General features: G+C 33.3%; 1 protein-coding gene and 1 non-coding gene across 2 annotated transcripts in view; one reads left to right on the forward strand and one right to left on the reverse strand.

Annotated features, from left to right (window-relative positions):
• Lim3 (Lim3 homeobox protein) overlaps positions 1 to 18,669 on the reverse strand; it is a 213,845-nt gene that overhangs the window by 158,133 nt on the left and 37,043 nt on the right. The window lies entirely within an intron of this gene.
• TRNAA-AGC (transfer RNA alanine (anticodon AGC)) lies at positions 18,181 to 18,253 on the forward strand. Its single transcript has one exon. It is a non-coding gene; the product is annotated as a tRNA-Ala (tRNA).

An 18,669-nucleotide genomic window follows, 5' to 3' on the forward strand; every position in this document is an offset into this window, starting at 1 on the left:
CCTGACTGCATTTATTGCTTTTTTGCCATGTTGATATCTTTGATTTTTCTATATCGTTTTATTATATTTGCTAAATTCTGTCATAGGACACCCCCCACGTCTCTTTATGTTAAGCCGTTTAGGCACTGTATGGAAAAGAAGACTTCACAGTTGACATAACAGAAAACATAACAGAATTTATCAAGAAATCTTATCACGCTTACTTCGGTGTAAAACTTGGTGACCAGGACAAACTTTAAACATGACTTAGTGAGAGACTTATGCCTATCGAAGAATGCTGCACAAATATTGGGATCATGACTAAAAGATTAGCTCTGGGAATGATATTTTCGAGGTATAGGCACAATGGTTTGCCGAAGACGATGTGTATTGTAATAATATTCCTGAAGTAGTCATGAAACAAAGCTTACAATTACGATTCCACATGGCAATTATTTACTGATTCTTCTCAGAGAACTCTGAAGGATGTCTTGTTGCAGAACGGTAATACTTATGCCTCGGTGTTTGTTGCTCACTCCGTCTATCTTAAAGAAACTTATGAGAATCTTGAGCTATTGCTAAATAAAATTAAGTATGGCGAATATTGTTGGCAACTCTATGGAGATCTCAAAATAATATCCATGCTTTTGGGTCAGCAATCTGGATTCACAAAGTATCCATGTTTTTGTGCAAGTGGGACAGTGCAGCACGAAATTAACATTACGTTAAAGAAGAATGACCAGTCAGAGAAAGACTTCTTCTTTCTCTTTATAAGCAATTCTGCTTGTTCATTGGCGGATTAATACCTCTATGGAAGGTTGTCACTCCATCTTTTGCGCGGTCGTCCGATACTTCTTCTGCTGATTGGTGACTTATCTCTTACTATTTTGACACGGGTCTCCTCCATTCTGCTTATGTGGTTATTCCATTCTTTGTTTCTATTTGGTGTTCATTAATTTATTATACATCGTACGTTACATTTTCTTCTAATGTCTTCACCTCTCTTTAGATGTGTCAGCGTATTTCCTGTAATTCTTCTCAGTACTCTCATCTCTGCCGTTTCCAGTAGCCTTTGCGTTGTGGCTGTGTTGTCGGGTCCAGTTTCTGAGGCGTATGTCATTATTCCTCTTACACTGACTTTATAAATTCTTGACTTCATCTCAGTGTTAGTGTGTATGTTTCGCCATATAGTGATATATATCCTGACAGTCTATTTGCTCTTTGTATTTGATATCTCACTTCTTTGTTCAGGTATCCATAGCTAGACAGTGTAATTCCCAGGTATTTTATTTTCATTACTTGTTCAATACTGATGCCATGTAAAATTTCCATTTTACATCTGGTTGGTTCTTTGCTGACTACTATTGTTTTAGTTTTCTAAAATGAGATTTTCATATTAAATTCTTTTGCTCTTATGTTAAATTTAAGGACCAGTCTTTGCAGGCTATTTTCATCTTGGGCTATCAATATTGCGTCGTCTGCATAACAGATTATTTTTATTTCTTTGTTTTCCATTCTGTATCATCTTCCTTTGTTAACGCTCTTGATGATTTCATCCATGATCAAATTGAAGAGCATGGGGTTTAATGAATCTCCTTGTCTTATTCCGCTGCCTATTTCTATAGGTTCTGTAAGTTGTCCATCTATTTTGACTTCCATTTTGTTGTTATGGTAGATGTTATCGATAGTTTTATAATATTTAGGGGAATTTCTCTATCATACAGAAGATGGATTAAATCTTTGAGTCTTACTCTGCCTAACGCTTTCTTTAAGTCAATCAGACACAGAAATGCTAGTCTATTATACTGTAGAGAAAGACTTGTACGGGACAAAAAAATGGAGAGTGTGATGCATTAGTTAACCAACGGAGAGAGGTTCCATCAATACATAAAGGAGATGGAGAGACGTTACCAAGGAAGATGGGATATAAGAATGATAGCTGATTACTGCTGGACCTCGATGGAGTCACTCACAAAAATCCGTAAAAATAAAACTACAAAACTCATTTTTGTAAAAAAAAAGAGAACGATTTTATTAAAAAAACCAACGATTGTCTAACTTTCTCTTTATTATACATAGTTTTAATAAATATTTACTTAGTACTTTGGAAGTTACTATGAAAAATTTCAAACTACTTTTCCCTAAAAGCCTGACGTACTGAAAAAAACCACAGATTCGTAATTAATACACCCCATTTACTATGGTGAGTTAATATAGTTACCACCTCTTATACTTTAAGCACTTTTTCACATAAAAAATGAGTATTTGTGAAATCTTTATGTGGCCCTTCAGTACCCTATTTGACCTGTGCTTCCCTACTATAAGAAATAAAATTTACTCGTTTTTTAAATATAGTGCAAAAAAATCTATAGCGTTCTTGTATACATTCAAGCGATTCTACTTTACAACCAGGTTTATCGTTTTAATTTGGAAAAGTGTAGAACGTTCTTTATTGCAACAATAACTTCAATAGCAGGAGAAATAAATTCTCCATTCTCCGTAAATCGACACATCGCAATGCATCGCAAAACCAATACAGACTACGATCGTCTGGTTGCAGCTGCGTTATGTTTATAGATATAGACGTACGGGGATGTTTCCCTTGGAATATATTATTACATAGATCAACATGAATTTTGTATCTGAAATTGTGGTATTCAATTACGAGAGTTTATTGTGAAATACCTGAAAAATATTTGTGTATGATTAATTTTTTTTATTGTGTATTCAAGGCAATAAGATTTAACGAAAGTTCTGTAATTATTTTTTTTTTCTAATAAAAAACTCAAATGAATTTATCTATTTTATTTTTTATTTCTTGGCCGTCGATTTTCAATATTTAATAATACTTTTGTTTTGAAATTTTATGTGGATTTCCTTGGTTTATTGGTAAGGGATTAATAAAACATTTTAATGTTGTTAAAAGAAGTTTTGGGAATTGCTATTTTCAGTTTATTGTTATTACTTTATTATTATATTACAATCTTCTTCTTCTTGATGTGCCTATCCGTTACGAATGTTGGCGATCATCATGGAATCTTTATCTTATCTGCAGCAGCGAGGAAAAGCTGCACAGATGTTGTATTGAACCAGATTCTGAGGTTCTTTAACCAAGATGTTCATCTTCTTCCTGGACCATTACTTTGTTTCTCCCTAAAAAGGAGACACGGATCGATGAAGTTCCAGAGGAAGAAAATTTGGTGAATACTAATAGCGTGAATTTATTAGGCCCTGGCAGAATGCTCTCAGGTGGAAATAATTACACACGACCGAGAAAGGATGGAATTGAATTTGGAACCCTCAACTTTAAAAATAGAAACAGGATCAGCAAAGAACATACCTAAGCCTAAAAAATTGAAAGTCAAAAAAAACAAGAGGTTCGTGGAAACCCCTGCATTTTGAAGAAGAGTTGCCAGAGGATTCTAATTTAAAAACAAAAAATAAACTTCAAAATCGACCTCAAATCATAAATGATATGAACGAGTCAGGAAGTCGCCCAATTGATTTTTTTAAGCGTTTCTGTGAATTTGCGAAGAGTCCCAAAAAAAAGCGAAGTACAATAATGGAAATTATATTTTTAAGATTGCTCCTGAAGAGTTCTACAGGGAGTTTCAAAAAAAGGTAACCCCGTCTCTAGGGTAGGTAAAAAACTGAAAAATAATTGGGGTTTGCTTAGTAAAAAATTTTTGTAACGTCATCCGTTTTCAAGATACAGGGCGTTGAAGAAAAAAAATTTACGCATTTTTTACGATTTTGCCGAAACTACTGGCAACATTGTAATGAAATTTTATACGAATATGTTTTGGAAGCTGATACATCCCATGAATTTGTTTTTATATCTGATTCTCATAGAGGGCGCTAGTTACACGGATCGTACTAAGTATTAGTCAATATAACTTTTTTAAGAGTATAATTATTAATCAAAATTTCAAGTAAACTTAAACATCATTTAATTTTACACGAAAAAGGTACTCTTGGTAAAACTCGATACTGTGTACTGTTTTCGGAATATTTTGATTTGAAAATTATGATTGTTGATTATCCTTATCATTACAGACAAGTCCAAGAGCTCTTGCCAGATGATCTACCGGTTAGAGTGGATTTTTGTGAAACATTGCAACAAAGGACAGCCCACAATCCAAATTTTTTAAAATGCATTCTTTTTACGGACGAGGCCACCTTTACGCGACAAGGTATGTTTAACTCCCATAATTCACACTACTGGTGTGATGAGAATCCACGAGTCAAAAGGGTATCTAATTACCAACACTCATTTAAAGTTAATGTTTGGGCAGCAACTTTAGGTAACAAATTAATAGGTTATCATTCTACCTGGAAATTTAAATGGTGATATGTATCTTGATTTTTTAAACAATCCCTTATTCGAGATATTAGAAGATTTAACGCTAAACGAGCGAAGATCTTTATTTTTTATGCACGATGGAGCTCCACCACACTTTGATAGAAGGTGTCGTAATTGGTTGAGTAATCATTTTCCTAATCGATGGATTGGTAGAGTTGCAGAAGCTCCGATTCATTGGCCTCCTCGGTCATGCGATTTTAACCCTTTGGACTACGCAGTTTGGTCGTATATTAAGGAAAAAGTCTATGCTACAGAGGTAAATTCACGCCAAGAATTGGAAGAAAGAATTCAACGTCAATTTAATGACAACGTAGCTGATCCCCTACCGTTTAGAAGGTTAATGGAATCTTTAGAAAAAAGAATAGACTTGTGTATTCGCGAAAACGGAGGGCATTTTGAACACTTACTGTAATTGAATTTTATTTTATGTTCTTAGTCATTAATTTAATTTTCTTCTTGTGAGTTTTGTTTAATTACTAACTATTTTATACCAGCATCAATTATTACTTCATAATTTTCAACTCAAAATATTCCGAAAACGGTACACAGTATCGAGTTTTACCAAGAGTACCTTTTTCGTGTAAAATTGAATGATGTTTAAGTTTACTTGAAATTTTGATTAATACTCTTAAAAAAGTTATATTGACTAATACTTAGTACGATCCGTGTAACTAGCGCCCTCTATGAAAATCAGATATAAAAACAAATTCATGGGATGTATCAGCTTCCAAAACATATTCGTATAAAATTTCATTACAATGTTGCCAGTATTTTCGGCAAAATCGTAAAAAATGCGTAAAATTTTTTTTTCTTCAACGCCCTGTATCTTGAAAACGGATGGCGTTACAAAAATTTTTTACTAAGCAAACCCCAATTATTTTTTCGTTTTTTACCTACCCTAGAGACGGGGTTACCTTTTTTTTTGAAACACCCTGTATATTTTGGCTATTTTGTTACTTTCTGGATATGTGAAACTTCCAAATCGAAGAATGTATTGGGAGAAATCGGCTGACACCTACAACCCAGCTGTGTCAAATTCTATGTTTCGTGATCGGTTTCTGGTTATTTTTAAATACCTTCATTTTAGTGATAACAACGAAACTGATCCACAGGATACATGCAAAAAAGGAAGACCCCTTTTGAAGCATATTATGTCATCAAAGTTTCAATTGTATGCAAACTCGTTACCTACTGTATGGTCTCTGGATAACGCGATGGGACCCTATTACGGTCGTCATCATTTCAAACAATTTATTAGGGGAAAGCCCATTCGATTTGGGATTAAGTTTTGGTGTTTCCTATTATGATTCTCTCCTTTACTAGATTTTGATATTCAACATTTCTTTCTCAAGTACAAATTGCAGTGTCATTATTCTGTCACTCTTTCTTATAACTTCTACTACGTTATCTTTCAGTTCTCCATCAGCAATTATACCAACTCCATTTCTAGTATTACTTTCACTTCATTTCACAATTTAACTCATTTACCTAATTCTTTTACTTAATGTCCTTTCGCCTCGTCTCTTGAATTAAAGTCAAAATTTACTGTACAACTAATAATTATATTGTAACTAATATATTTCTTTATACGGGAGAGGAAACTGATCTTAATTTTTATTAGACGGACATTTAAACGACATACTTGTCACCCTGTATATCGTATACACAACGGGAGCGGCGTTGGCGGCAAACCGAGTGAAGCTGTTTCGATACCGCCCCCGCACCCCCGATCTAATCAACTAGAGTGGTAGGCAACCACTCACGCGGCACGCATCATCGACCGCCTCATTTGCCTGCACTCTCCCCCTTCGCTACTCCAATACGCTGCCTTTTCCATACTTCTGATATTTTGTCCCTTTACAGGTTCATAGACCGAGGAAGATACGGATAAAAGTCTTATCTAGAAAAAGTTTATATTAAACGAGTAATAGTAAACAATAATAAACTAATATTTTTGTGACACATGTCAAGTACAATCTGTATGTTGGAACTAAAATTGATGATGTTTTATTATTCACAATTGTAAGATTTAAAGGTTCATTATTTCTTACTTTACCTATTCTAATAATAATCAACTAACATTTCCGTGTTCTCATCTAATAAATTTTTTTAATTGTTTCCATTTGAACAATTTTGTACCTGTTTTTGGTACCTCTTGCTGCCGGATACGGTCCGAGGACATCAAAAGATATTCTTTCCCGGGGATTGACTGGTTATCTGGGGATGATGGGTGCTTTTGGCTGTCTGGCTGCGGCCTTAGTGGTGGCACAGGTTAAACATGATCTCACGTGTTTCGTGACATCCTTGGAGATGGTTGGCCAGTAGTAAACATCTTTAATGGCCCTTGTAGTCTCCTCTTGTCCGGGGTGTTGGCTTCCTCGCTATTATTATAGCATTCGACGACTTCAGACCTGAAGGATTCTGGTAGGATGATTTTTCGGGCATTTTTGCCTACTGTGTAGTAGACTGTGTTGTTGTCTACCGTGAATTCAACGATAAGGGCTTGTTTGATCTGCCTTCTCGAGCCTCGGGCCTCGTGCCTCTTTTGCACCCTCTCCGTCCTCGTCTAGGAGATAAAGTAGCGAAATGTCCTCAGGTACGGTTTTTACTGAAAACTGGGTTGGCCAGAAGATGAGATCAGTTTGATTATCTTTAAATCTTCAATAGAAATAATAACATGAGTTAGAATATTATAATTTTTTACTTCCTCGTAATCCCCATTTGCTTCCGGTATTCATTTCATTCATCCTTTTTGCAAAGTGCCTAGATTTTAGTGGGGTTATACAAACAATCAGGCTATCTGCACCAAACAAAACCTTTTTGTATAATCCTAATCTGGTTAAAATTTAGAATGCCAATATTACTGGCGAAATTAGTCAGTTTTTTAGAAGAATGTTCCTTAGCTTTCTGAATTTAAGAGTTACTATTTCTAGGAAGTTAAGTAGCTTACAGAAAAAATATGTTTCAAATTGTTCAACATTGAAAAAATACAATATTCAAACTTGATAAAATGGAAATACTGTAATCACGACTAAGGAAATACTATAACGATGGAAATAGTACATTGAAAAACTATTCAAAAACGAATGAGGCAATTTGCAGCACATATCGTTCAAAGAAGAATAAAAAGTGCAGAAATTACAAAGAAAAGATCTTATGCAGACTTGATGACGTTTTTTACCCAAAGCTGAGAAAATTGGACTTTTTGTAAATTTTTTTACGCTAGAACATACATAGTACATTTACTAGGTTTTACTACATACATTTACTACTAGAATTAATTCGTCGAAAACTGACCAAAAACTAATCCAAAAAGTACCAGATACCATTAAAAAAAATCGGGCCTGCGTAGCGCAAGCGGTAGGATGTTTGCCTCGCAAGCCGGTGGTCCGGAGTTCAAATCCTACCGCCGGCAAGAACATCTAGACATTTTAAAAATGTCTATAGGCCCCAGGTCGACTCAGCCTGAATAAAAATGAGTACCTTGGGTAAAACCAGGGGTAATAATAGACGGTTGAAGCGTAGCACTGGCCATGTTACCTTCCTTGTATACCATAGGCCCCAGATATAGCAGACTACCCTGCTATACTCCCAAAGCCGCGACAGCGGTATCAAACGGGAGACTACTATACTATACCATTAAAAAGATAAATAAATAACCATACAATTTAATGATGAATACTACTGCCGCTTTAAGGGTTGAAATTTGAGAATGTTATTATTTTCAAAATTAGTTACCCTAAAAAAGACATTATTTTTTTGATTTGGCATCAATAAGAACAAAACCTGGGTGAAAACTTATCAATAGCTCACTCTATATAATAATAATAACTAGATATAGTAACTATAATACTAAATAGCTAAGTAATTGTAATGACAATTGTTGAAAGGTTTCTTCAAAAAAATTTAAAAATATTTTTTCTCTCTCCACTGGTCTAACACATTCTATACCCTCAATTGTATAAACGAGTAAGAACGAGTGTTTTATTTTTTTGAAGACGTAGTACTTTTCAGGCATTTTTATGTGTTACTTTATGTTAACATTTACAAAAAGCGTCTCACCCTACTTTAGTTAAAAGTGGGAACGAGGAAAAGGAAATAATATGGGGAACTGATGATATAAGATACATTACTTCTAGACTCCGTTATATTTCAAGACTGTAGAGTGAACAAAAAGAGAATTTGGGATATTAAGTTTCTTTTTAAAATAAATAGAACATTTATAAAATAAAGTGTAATAGTTTCCTTAATACGTTTTATGGTGTTCTGTGGAGGTAAAGAAGAAGAATAACATGACATGACAGATTTTGTATATAGATATATAAATTATGTAGAAAAATGCACATGGTTGATAAAATTATAATATGTATGTATTTCGATAGATTTAGAGTAATAAATAAAGCTAAGTAATAAAAGGACAAGTGTTTAATTATTAACAAAACTTTATAGATATAAAAAATGGCAAGTACAATGAAGAATACATTTATTATTGAGCTTTTGAAGTGTACACAAACATTATCAAAGAAAGAGAAAGATAGTTTTATTTAAAAATCCTTTATAAAAGGTATATGTATAATTAACAGAATCTATTGGGATAGATCACAACAAAACGTTTTCTGGCTTACTAGTCAATTTATCAGTGCATTTACCAGGTGTACATGAGACAAGCCACTGAATATATATGGGTAAAAACCCTTAAAATTCAACAACATTTGTTAATTATTACATCTTTTTGAATAAAATCCTTTATAAAAAGGTATATAAAAAACCCAGTTGGGCTATGTTGCATTGACAAAACGTTTTCGGAATAAATATTCCATCATCAGTGTCAAGTTAATACATGGATGTAGCCACTAAATATGTGGGTAAAAACCCTTTAAAAATTATTAAATAAATATTTTTTTAATAATTTTTAAAGGGTTTTTACCCACATATTTAGTGGCTACATCCATGTATTAACTTGACACTGATGATGGAATATTTATTCCGAAAACGTTTTGTCAATGCAACATAGCCCAACTGGGTTTTTTATATACCTTTTTATAAAGGATTTTATTCAAAATTTTTAATATATGGTATACAGCCAAATACAGGAACTTTGTTTCCTTGTGGATATTACATCTTTGTTAAAAAGTCGGTGTTATGTCTCTGTATGGGCTCTAAATGGCAACTCCGTCTAGTAGATTATTTACCACGATTTGTCAGTATATCTAAATTTGATACCCAACGAAGAAAGATATAGTCAGCGACAAAAAAATTGTGGAGATTTCGAGAAAAAAGTCTCATATGGTTATCCATGTGGTTAGAATGAATCAACCAAGATAGACAAAGCGTGTATTCTTAAAGCGACTCTCTGAAAGAAACAAAATAAGTCTATTTTTCTGTAGCTTGACAACCCTTCGAGGGTCTTTGCTGCTTATACAAATTGCCTCCACCTACTTTGGTCAACGATATCTTCTCGCCAGTAGTATATTCTCATAACATGCAAATCTTTTAGACCTTTATCCCTCCATCTGGGTCTAGATCTGCCTATCGATCTCCAGCCTATCAGATTTTCCTTTCGCATCTGTCTGATGAGCCGTTCTTTTTTCCATGCCCATTCCATGACGGACCAACTAGATCCAGATATAGAAATAACACGCAAAATAGCAATAACTAAAACTACTTTTATGAAATCGGTTTCTTAAATTATGGAACGGCATAACAAATAGCACTGACATCTTTTTACTTAGTTCGATGGGCACCAGTCAAGTATATTGTCATCAATTAGTCATTTACAACAGTAAATGAACAATGGGATCACTCACAGGAAATAAAATGTAGAATAGAGAAGGCTAGGAGTGCATTCAATAACATGGCCAAACTCTTTAAAAGCCACAATCTTAATCTGGAGATAAAAGTAAGGCTCCTACGATGTTATATCTTCTCAATATTGTATTACGGAGTTGAATCCTGGATACTAACTGAAGCAATGGAGAAAAAACTTGAAGCCTTCGAGATGTGGCTATACAGGCGAATTCTAAGGATATCATGGACAGACAAGATAACCAACGAGACCGTATTACGAAGAGTGGGCAAAGAAAGAGAGGTGATGTATACCATTAAAAGGAGAAAGTTGGAATATCTCGGACATATAATGAGAAACAGCACTAAATACAGATTTCTGAAGGTAATCCTACAGGGTAAAGTATTCGGAAAGCGAGGAATTGGGAGAAGGAGAATATCATGGTTGAAGAACCTGAGGAAATGGTTCTCCACAACAACAACGAATCTATTTAAAGCATCAGTCAATAAAATAATTATAGCCAGAATGATTGCCAATATTCGGAACGAATAGGCACTGAAAGAAGAAGAAGTCATTTACCATAACATTTTATAATATTAATAAAATTCTGCATTGATCTTTACTAGTCGAAAATAAATTTAAACTTTTTTGCTCTGCAATCTTTAAATTTACGATTTCTAACCTTTTGACATACAAAAGGGACGATAAAACATTGTTCAACTTTACCAAATATATTCCCCAATGAATACTAATCAATAACCTGCCTCTCCAACAAGCATCACTGACTGTCTCCTGAGAGTCTCAGTAAATACTATCATCAATTCAACCTACAAATTATACCGTGAAGCATGGCAATAATATGGACCAAATAAAGACACCCTCAACATAAAAGTTAAATCTAGCAGGGCCGGTTAGGAAATATTTTGACATTAGTATAATAATATTATATTTTAGCTACACAGTCAAATTTTATAAGGTTTTTCAAGATCCCATTTTTTAAAGTAGATTACAATTATATTTTTTGAATAAGTGCTTGGAACAGGTTTGGCATTGCTTTTCTTTGTAGGTTATTCTTGGAGATGTCCCTCGATATGTTACTGGATTATCTTCTTAGTTTTTAAGTGATATTTTTAAAGGTTTGAGAAGTCATAAGAATTCTTAAAGTGAGAGAATTAGAATATTTTGCAATATTATCACGCAAGTAGAAGGAGAATAGTGGGAAATATAAAATTCAAATAAACGAAAAACAGCAGAGATAAAAACAAAATTAATGGGAAAACACTTTGGTACAGAGCGAGAAATACAGATATATGACGTGGATGCAAGGAGGAAAACATCAAGAACCGGGTAGGAAATAGAGGAGCAGAATGGAACGATCATATAAGCCGAATGACAACAAATAGAGTAGTAAAGACGACAACGGACGGTTCCCCAATAGGAAGAGCACGAAAACGATTGAACGACAACTTACTGGAGACACATTGAATAACAGACAGAGACATGTCTACGTAGAAAGAAGAAGAAGAAAAAGTAAAAGAGTTAATATAAGAAAATGAAAATCTGAAAAGGAAATGGCGATCATGAAAAAAAAATAAGAATATAATAAGGAGAAAATAAAAATAACTATAAATCTGTAGAAGTATGTCGGAAAGAAAAAAAGAAAAACAATTTAAAGATGATAGTAATACCAATAGTTATATCAAATGAAGTGTATCTAAAAAACAAAATAGAAAATTTGATAACCAAAGAGTTAGGAAAAATAACAAAAACAAACAGCAAAAAAAAATAATATGATGTGTGTTAATCGAAGTTTAAAAAATTCGAAGAAAGTATTGACCGCCAAAGTTAAATTAACAGAAATATAAAAATTTAATTACAAATAAAACTTTAATAACATAGTTGCAAACGAACAAGTAAATGAAAAAAGAACAAAAATACCAGCTAGTTAATAAAACTAGTGGAGAAAATATGTGGATGGATTCGGAAATAGAAAAAGCACAGAATAAAGACATGAGTAAATACAAAGATGATAACACAGGCAGAAAGAAACTACATTTAAAGGGTAAAATAAACACAAACAAGGAGAAGGCTATTTTAAGAATGGCAACATGGAATGTAAGAGGCGCAATCGGTAAAGAAAGTTAACAAAAAAGAAGATTGAAGTAGTAGGTATAACAGAAACAAAAGAAAAAGGAAGAAGAACCATCCTATTGGAAAACGAAACTTGCTAATATATGATGAAGTAGAAGAAAAAGGAGAGCTCACGCAGGAGTAGCATGTATAATATAGAACAATATCATCAATAAAATAAGGAATTGGATATATTTTAATTAGTGTATGCTTAAAGTAGACATAGGGATGGGCATAAAGAAAACGATTACAAACCTATTTATATACTGTGGATCTGATGAAGGTGCAAAAAAACGAAAAGAACGAGTTCTGGGACAAACTGCAAGAAGTAATAAATAATTGTATAGGCAAAATAGTAATCACAGTAGATATAAATGCTTGAGTGGGAAAAGAAGTAAAAATAAAATCATGTTATAGGACCATACACAGATTATACAAAAACAACGATAATGGAAAACTATTGCTTAAATTCTGTCTAGATAGTAACATGATGATCATTAATACAGATTTTCAACATAAATAGATATGTAATATCACAAGAAAAGTCATATCAAGAAACGAATAATCAATTATTGACTATACTATAGTAAAAAAACAGAGAGGAGCTGGATAAGAGACGTAAGGGTGAGCAAAGATGATGAAATATTCAGTGACCACTACCCACTGGAAACCACGTTTAATAGCAAGATAATAGAAATAAAAAGTACAGAGGACAAGATAAAGATATCGAAGGATATAATTAAAATTAATAAACTACGAGAAGAAACAACGCAAATCAGACACAAGGAGGAGTTACAGAAGGAAATGGACAAAGAAGGAAAAATGATAGAAATAGTAGAAGACGAATGGGAAAAATCTAGAAATGCGATGATAGATCCAGCAAAACTTGTATCACAAGAAATAAAAGAAAAGAAGAAAATGTGTTAGGAATATTTACAAGACAAAACAAGAATATGAAAGGTACAAAATAAGAGAATAAACGTTAAACACATGGTCAAAAATGAGAAAAAGAAAAGCTGGGAAAAACGGAAGAAAACAGCAAATAAAATGTAAAATTCTTTTATAAAACACTGAAAAACCTAGAAAGCAACAAAAAAATGAAGCTAAAATAAAGAATGACTAAACACGGATCAATTTTAACCGACTACAAGGATATAATGAAACTATAAAAAGGAGCATTTCGAACAATTGTTAAATGACGAGCAAGGAAAATAAAAATGAAAAAAAAATGTAATTAGCGGATCAGAAGACAAGACTGAGGAATCAGAAGCTACACAAAAAGAAGAACTAGAGGAAGCAATAGGAAAGATAAAGACTGGGAAAGCTCCTGTAAGCGATGAAGTTAGTTGATAAATGTTTAAATATATAGAACCATAGGGAAATAGTCAGAACTATAGGGGAATAACCCTATTAGGTGTAGCAGTAAAAATATACGAAATTATAATAGAAAGAAAACTCAGAATGGAAAGAGAATATAATCTAGATTCAGACGGATTCAGAAAAGAACATAACATACAAGATCATGTATTTAACATTCAATGAATAATAAAGAAAGCCTTAAATAAAAATAAAGAAGTATCCACAAGTTTCGATTCAATGGAAAGCAAAACTATATGGCTGAAAAACAAGCACGTTAGTAGAAGCAACTAAAAGTATATATGCAAAAAAACACAAAATATGCAATCGCAATCGCAACCATTTGCCCAACGCAAGGGGTTGGACAAGCAGGAAGTTGACAAAACCTACTTCTTTACTAATATGCCTAGAAACTGTGGTGTTATTAAAAGTTTTTTATGATATACTGTTTTCTTTTGACACTAAGTCAGACGTTATCAACGTCTGACGTCGGATAGGAGGTTGCTTTTACTAACTATAAGCACAAAACAAACTGTGTATTATGATAATTTACTAGTCTTGAACTCTCAAAAATCCAAAGTTTTGTTTTATATATTCATTAAACCATTTAATTTTAGTCGAGGAAGAATTTAATGCACTGAATACCAAATGTGTAAGTGAAGGTCTTGCGATAATTATTGTATTTTGTTCATTTTAAATTAGGAATATTTTTCGTCATTCTGCTGGAACCAGAGCTGCACATCACTCTCTCCCTTTTAAAATTACGTCCACTGCATCCCTGCGGTTTATTGAATAAACGACCCGTTGAGTGTTTATTTTGAATTTATTTATTTATGTAATTATTAAAGATATATACACTCGTTGAGGGTGCATTGATTGCATTGTTTGCTGATTAATTTTATATCATTCATAACTTGAATTCGGCTATGTGAGGCATGATGAATTTTTTGGTAGTAAAAGCTTTGGTATACATAAATACGTTGGCGTTGTAGGAATATTTTTCTTCGTCTTGAATTTGGTAATAGTTTCTATAACTCTGGGGCTTTGGCTCCACATATGTGGAAGCTCAACTCTGCTGAAATTTTGTTTACTTTCACCTCATAATCTTTCTTGAAAATGCTATTTATAATCATTATCAGTTTTTCGTATAGAAACATCTTATCTGCATCTGTACCGCAGGTTTAATCGCTTAAAATATCTGTTTATGGAAATATCTATCTGTTGTCAAATTGAAGAGTAGAAATTAGAGAGGGCCAAAGTGCCATTTTTTTCAAAATTGAGTTATTGACGTAGAAATGTTATAAGGTTCCCTTTTGTCGTTCTACGAAAGGTTCTAAGCACAAGAATTAAAATTAAAGTTTCAAGAGCTTGTCATAGAAGTCGGTCGCTGTATGTACGGCACCATTTTCTTTAGAAAGGTCGTAAGTCCAACCGTTCAAGAGAACATCTACTTCTAGATATCTGCCTGTGTCAGCTGTGTTGTGAGTGATAATAGTTAATTTTACGATTGTAGTGTATTAAAATGATCCCACCCAGATGCGAGTGAATTGATTAGTGGTGACATACGAGCTCTGTTCCTTCCACCCAATGTGACGTCTCTTATTCAACCCCTAGACGAAGGCGTTAAAGCTTCTTCGGGTACTGCTTGGGATGACGTAAAAGTGTTCACGATTCAGAAGTCGTGGAAAAAATGATTTAAGATAGACAACAAAACACAAGACGTTCAGAATGAAACTGATGACTGTGAAGTTGATTCTATAGCCAACCTAGCCAATCAATTACCCGTAGAACAAACAATTGAAAACCAAGATATAGTGTTGCCCAAATGCAAGAACAAGACAAGACTTAGACAGTCTTGGTCGTGGTCTTGCGCCAATACACCTGGTCTTGGTCTTGGTCTTGGTATTGCACTCCCGGTCTTGGTCTTGGTCTTGCAGCAAGAGTCTTGCAAGTCTTGCAGTTATCCATTAGCCTATTGCTATTTATTAAACGTTACTGAGGGAGTTTGAAGCCACGATCTAAGGGATCCGTGCCTATGCTCTAACTAACCCAGCTATCTACCATACCCCACGAAAGTCAATCAAACATGGTTAAAACACAAAAAAACCAAATTAATGACATAAACTTGTGTCTAGAAAAGTATTGATGGACCTCCACCATATATGAAATGGAAATCTTAAAAAAGATTGGTACGTGGCAAAAATCCACTTCATCAAGGGCACATATTCTTTAGGTGATAAGATAACAAACTATAATCCACTTATTAAAGCAACATAAATGTTATTAACAATCTTAGATCTACTTTTATATAAAAAACTAACTTGAAAAAATAAAGAATAGGTAAGAAAGCAATGATAATCAAAAGAAGTTATTTTAAATTAAGGAGATATCTACTTAATAAATACATTAATTTACCAAAATAAAGTAGTAGGAACATTTTTTTAGGAACCAGAATTTTGGTTTTTCAGGAAGAAATATTTGTAATTCTTTTTTGTGAAAAGATATTAGATACTTCCTTAAACCTGAAGTGTTTCGGTTTTTCATTTTCATTTTAACCTTTCTATATAGGCACAATTTAAATAAAGCAATTTGGGATGCATGAATTATTTCGAAAAACTTATCAAATTTGCTTTTAGGTCTTTTAGATCTATAATTCCAACGCTCACTACTCCGACTTAAACTATTTGAATCTTTGTCCCCCATGTCAAATTGTAAGATTGTCAAATGAAGTTTAGTGATGTCGAAAAAGTAACTACTACTATAAATGTCCGTTACTATTCAATACCCTAAGTATCTAATAACAAACCGAGAATTATATATTGTTACTTCGTTATTCTAAATATTTCGGTATTTTGTTTACACGGTAAGTGACATTATCTGTTATTAATAAACTTTTGAATATTAGTCGCGCCCTTTCTGCAAATTTGGTTTAACCGAATGATCTCATCGCATAGTCAGCAGTAACAATGTCTTAGACCGATAAGATTTGTTTATTTAGATTCCTCCTAACTAAATTATAATCGGAAAAAAATTGAATTATTAAGTGGGTGTCGGTAATAATAAGTGTTATATTTTTTATTAGCTAAGGTGACATATTTTTAAAAAATTTCGATACGATATTACCTACTGTCGGCGTAGCAATGCAAGATTATTTTATGATTAGAGGGCGGCTATTCTTAAAATCTGGACAATTAACTTCAGAGCGAAGAAGTCGTATGCTGGAAAAGAATGTACAAATTATTTTATTTTTACATTGTAATTATGACCTCTGAGCACGTGTCAAATGTGTTGTTTTTAATGAATATTTTGATGGACGATTTTGATGTATGTTTATGGTATTGTTCGTAATATGCATAAGTCCAGTTTTTCAAATTTTTATTACATATAGAGATAGAGTCTCATAGAGTCTTTAAGCATATATGCGAACTACAATACTCTCTAAAACGACACTCCGTCCTAACTGCAAGACGCAAGAGTCTCGCAGGCTTAGTCTTGTTCTTGCATAAATCTTGCACGGTCAGTCTTGGTCTTGGTCTTGCTAAAATTAGGCGGTCTTGGTCTTGGTCTTGGTCTTCCGAAAACGCAAGAACAAGACCAAGACTGCAAGACCAAGACCGATTTTGGGCAACACTACCAAGATATCATCGATTGGATGAATCTAGATGAAGAAATGGAACTGACAGATGGTGGAATTGCCAATCTAGTTCTAAACGTCACCCATGAAGAAGAAGAAGAAGATACAGTTGAGATAACTTAAAAGATTTCTCATTCCGATGAATTGAAGTCTTTTGAAGCAGCTCTCGCATACATCGAGCAACAAGAAGAATCGACACCATTAGACGTCCTCCATTCTCAACTTTGGCGCAACATCGCCACTTCAAAAAGAGGAAGTTGAAACAAAAATCAATCAAAGACTTTTTTAAACAGTAACAGTTTATAAGGTAACTTTTTTTTATACTACTTTTATATAAGTTTTTAGTTATTAAAATAAATACATTAATCATTATTTACGTAGGTACACATTTTTCTATCAGTATAACCAATCTCAGTGTTAACCGAGTTTTTTCAGTATCCGAGGTAGTCACGGTCCCAATTACCTCGGATAATCGCGAGTCTACTGTAACAATGTCGGAAAGGAAACGTTGAATTCTAAGACAAAAATTACGGAACAAGAATGCGAAACTTGCGACATATAAAAATGCAAAGGAAAACTGGAAGTAGCAATTTTCTAGATATAAAACCCAAATATTGAAGGAATGCTAATCACAGAAAAAATATATATAGGAAAGGGCACATAAAATTATCTGCAAATACAAAAGAATAATCTCAAAAAAACAACGAGCAAACATTTTTCGAGCAAAATCTGATGTGATAGGTATTATTTGTTATTTTTCCCGCATTATCAGTCGTCAAAAAATCACCTACTATTTAGAAGGTGTTTATAATAAAAACTCAAAAACCCAACCAAAAAAGTAATTACTGCATTTAACGAAATTTGTTCATTGAACTTTTTCACACGTTTTTTTACTATTTATCTACATATTGCATATAAATTACAATTGTTACTGGGGGCGTAGCTCAGATGGTAGAGCGCTCGCTTAGCATGCGAGAGGTACCGGGATCGATGCCCGGCGCCTCCAAAGTTTTTGTTTTTTTGTATGTTTTAAAAAATAATTTTAAATGTTTGTTTGAATTCTTCTTGAAACTTCTTTTGGTATTTCTATTTTACATTAAATATTATACGGGCTAGCAAACCACAATGCAATAAAATTACTTCTGTCATTCTTTAAAAAAAATTATAAAACGCTGATTCATACCAGAATATAATCAATTAACTTTATTCTTAATGGAACATCCTGTATATTTTTATATTTTCAAAGGCTGCTTAACAACCTGATTTCAACTTATTTAAATTGTTACTTCGGGCAATGTGCAGTATTTGATAACCATTAATACCAACAAGGGGTTTAGCCAATGAAAATGAATTTTGAGTTATGATGTAATAGAGTAATAGAGAATCTACAAATAAGTACGCGTCATTTGAGCAATATTACAA

Source organism: Diabrotica undecimpunctata, chromosome 1 (genome assembly GCF_040954645.1).
Source record: "Diabrotica undecimpunctata isolate CICGRU chromosome 1, icDiaUnde3, whole genome shotgun sequence".
Lineage (NCBI taxonomy): Eukaryota > Metazoa > Arthropoda > Insecta > Coleoptera > Chrysomelidae > Diabrotica > Diabrotica undecimpunctata.